Source organism: Mastomys coucha, unplaced genomic scaffold (assembly GCF_008632895.1).
Source record: "Mastomys coucha isolate ucsf_1 unplaced genomic scaffold, UCSF_Mcou_1 pScaffold3, whole genome shotgun sequence".
Taxonomy (NCBI): Eukaryota; Metazoa; Chordata; class Mammalia; order Rodentia; family Muridae; genus Mastomys; species Mastomys coucha.
In genome coordinates, this window is record NW_022196909.1 from 52,932,195 (window position 1) to 52,936,398 (window position 4,204).

The 4,204-nt window shown below is 39.9% G+C and overlaps 1 pseudogene; it reads right to left on the bottom strand.

Annotated features, from left to right (window-relative positions):
• Nucleotides 1-793: 793 nt before the first annotated feature.
• Nucleotides 794-2,185, bottom strand: LOC116075201 (annotated as a pseudogene).
• Nucleotides 2,186-4,204: the final 2,019 nt, after the last annotated feature.

Below are 4,204 nucleotides of genomic sequence, written 5' to 3' on the forward strand. Positions count from 1 at the left end.
TGTAGCTATATGTTTCAGAAAATACAGTACTGATAAAGAGATGAGAATGTAAGTTTCCACAATTTAATTCATACATATTGCATACAGGCTTTGAACTATAACAATTAATCTCATAAGTGCCTGTATTTGTTGTGTATTAGTAAATATTAAAAGCAATAGATTTAATATAATCAAGCATATTGCTAATTAAGCTCACTTTAGCAAAAAAATTGCATTCCATTTACAAATACAATCTACCTCTCAACTCAAAAGTAGATGTTTATATTTCCTTTTATTTTTTTCTAAATCCTAGGGAGTTATTTTTGAAGAGATAATAATTTATTTGCATGTATCCCTTGACAAACCAAATTTAATATGAATTCCATAAATAAAAATTCCTTCAGTCAATATCTTTCTCATATTGTCCTTCTCTAAATATACATTAATTAACATAATTTATTTAAGCATATTTTAAAATTTCAAATGTTTTTGAAACAATTTCTTCTTTGTGTAACCTTCATTAAGCACTTTTCTGAGCTCTTCAATTCATATGCTCTGAGACTTCACTACAGTCAAGTGAAATAAATAAAGAGCTCATCTAAATATTATTTCATAATTAATCAATTAAAGAACATAACTCTGAAAGTTTAACTGTTTTATGTTTTATGATCTACTACCAACAGATATCTCAACAAATCAAAGTATCCTTTATAATGGACTAGACTCTTATCAAAGACTGCACATTGAGAGGCTTCTCTCATATCCCCCTCTCATACCTAGTAAGCCTCATTATTGTGTCTCTCACATCTTTGAATCATAGAGTATAGATGAGAGGGTTGAGGCTAGGTGTAACTACACTATAGAAGAGGGCAGTGAACTTGGCTTAACCATGAGATTTTTTTGGTTGAAGGCTAAAGATAAATGTACATCATTGGAATGAAAAAAAGAGAAACAGCAGTAAAATGGGCTCCACAGGTCCCCAAAGCTTTCTAAAGTGGAGTAGTTGATTGCATTCTCAGGACAGTCCATACAAGGGCACTATAGGAGCTCAGAATGAGAATAAGTGGTACAACTACAAAACCAGCACTCATGACCATGAGGGTCAGTCCTTTTGCATGAGTATACATACAGGAAAACCACAACAATGCTGGCACTTCAAAGAAGTGGTCCACTTGGAGATGTCCACACATCCTGGACATAAAGGGTTTCCTGGAAGGTAAAGGACTTATGAGGTATTGAAGTTTGGCCTATTGCTGTGTATCAGAAGGCTAAATACTGGCCACCAAGTTCTGATTGTTCCCAGGGACAAGGAAATGATGCTATGTAACATTGCTTCTTAATTTAAAACTATTGGTTTAAAAGAGATGCCTACTGCTTAGCTGGGCAAAAGAGGTAGAATTTCAGTTTACAAGTTTAGGGACCAAGGAGAGATCATTAAGGAAAAAAGAAGAAGGTGCAGAAAGGATAACATGCCATGGGGTAGGTGCTTCATGAAAACATGGCCACAAGTGCTTGCTAATTGGAGTTGAGTCATTCAGATAGAACACAGCAAATTATAACTTGGGGTTATTGCCAGGGAAGTAGACATAACAGCCTAGAGGGTAGGTATCTGGCCAGCTCTAGTACTGATCTACTACAGGCTTGCTGTAAATATAAAAGTTGTATGTCTTTTAACTGGGAACTGAATTATCTAGGGCAGGGCAGATATCCCCAACTGAGATTAAATATATACTACTACAACAAAGTATTGAGATGATAAGGCCACATATCCAGGATGCTGCAGCCAGCAGGTGGCAAAAATGAGAATTCATGAGGACAGATTAATGCAAGGGTTTACACACAGCTGCATAGCGGTCATAGGACATCACCACCAACAGAACACGCTCCGTGGTACCCAGAGTGAGGGCAAAATAAAGTTGGAGCATGTAAGCAGCATAAGATATCGTCTTCTCTGGAACCTAGATGTTGAACAGCAGCTGAGGGACAGAGCTAGTGATATAACAGAGATCCAGTGCAGAGAGATTTGAAAGGAAGAAGTACATAGGGGTGTGCAGGTGAGAATCTAGGTATGATAGGATGAGGAGGAGGAGATTCCCTGTCAGTGTCATCATGTAGAATATCAATATCACCACAACAAAAACAACTTAGAAAAACCCAGAATAAAATAGACCTCAGAACTTTCATTAATTTTCTCATTATCTCTCATTTTCCCCTGTACCTTATGAAAAAATATTAAATAAACTTTATAGAGTGTCCAGATGTTGACACTTTTAAGTATACCAGGTTAAATTAATGCTTCTTCTTAATACTTTCCTCAGAGGGTATCTCATGGCTCTAACATCTCTAATCTCTTGGGATCTCCAAGACAAGCCAGACTTCACCTTCTCAGATTCACCCAATGACTTCTCTGGTCCTTCATACAAAAACACCCCTGGTACAGACCTGGCCTCAATTTCTTTCCTTCATCACAAAGGGCCATTCAATAACTCCTATCCTTGACTCTAAGTCCAGAACCACATTGATGAAGCTATCAGGTTCTACTGCTTGTGAGGGGCTCAAATATGGCTTTGTTGTACAATTATATATTTACCAGCTTTCTGTTTTTTATGGTTTCATTCTTTAATTCCTTTCACAAGATAGAAGCTTAGCTGAGTGGATCTTGGCCTGAGGTCACCACTACTTTTATTCTATTTTATATATTTAATCTGTTATCTCCTCAAACACTGGATTTAGTTCGATTCTACTTCCTGGTGGTGTCCTCCTTCTCCCTGAATCATACATTTTTTTTTTCATTTCTCAACTTTTCCTTTTCATCAGAACTTTTTTCATAAGAGTAAACACTAATAACCACATGGCAATGTTTCTACTACACTATTTTGAGATTTTTCTTTACCAATGCAATTAATTTATGTCTCTTCACTTTACCTAGTCATAGTCTTCAAAACAAGGGTAAAAAGAAGACAAATTCCTCACCAGAATATCACAAGAATTATCACTAGACAACATATTAAAATTTTTCTCTGAAAACTCTTGATTCAGGCCCCCATAGTTAAATAGCACACAGCACAACTATCTTCCTACCACTATTCCCATTAAGCAGTGCTTAAAGTGTTCTACTGATTTCCTAACTCAAAGTCCCAAAATACATATTCCTCTAATCAAAAGATTGGTCAGACCTACCATGGCAATACTGTCGCTACCACCCTCGACCAGCAAGAATGACACAACACACTCTCGGGCTCTTCTCCAGCAGTTTATTCAGGAACCTTGAAGAATCTTCTGACTGACAACGAGGAAAGCCAACCCACAGGTTAAATACTGTATGGTCAGCCAACCAGGTAAAGCCACGTGGTGCTATCTAACAGGCCCACATAGCGGAAGCAAGCCAGTTGACTAAGCCCATAACCAAATAAGGAGTTGTTTACTTCAAGAGTACTCACCATCAGACTGGCGGGGGGGGGGAGCGGCGGCCAGCGCCATCTTTGAGGTGTGGCACTTCGCAGCTCTCCACAGTTCCCCCTTTTTGTTTTAGAAAGTGTTGGTAGGAGTCCCTGGAAAGGTTTCGTAACCCCCAAATCTGGGGAACTCACGGCGGGTCTGAGCCTGTTGGAGGGCGGTGCTCAAACTCTTACCCATCTCTGGGTTAGCCTCCCCACCCGGGGCTGCCCTGTCTTAGGCGGCCAAGACTTATCCATCCACTCCGTCATTGACTTACCAGACCTTACTATCCGTGGAGCGAATACCTCAGTGGGCAGGAACAAAGCACGGTGATGATTAAGGCTTCATGACAGCGAGCCATGCCTGAGGGGACTGGCCCACCTCAATGGCGGCAAAGGCTTGTACAATCATGGCTGCATTGTGCTTCTGTGTGGCTCTCATGTTGCAAATGCACCACAGGCAAACTAGGGAGGCTAGTACCATCAGTATCACCATAGAACCTATGCCTGCCCATTCCTTAAGATGATCCATCGCTGTCTGTATCCAGGAAGTCAAACCATTGGCCAGGCTCAGGTCCACCCGAGTGGAGTTAATGTGGATGATCGTCTCTCTTAGCTCTCTCATCTTATCTTCAAAATTCGCCGATCAATCCCGCAAGAGGAGCTTTGACAATTGCTTGGACAGATTAGCAGCCTTTGTAAAATTCTGATACGGCACCGAGGTAACACACAAGCCTTGTACCTTCCACTCACATCCCAACTGTGCTAATTGCCAAAGAGTATCAATT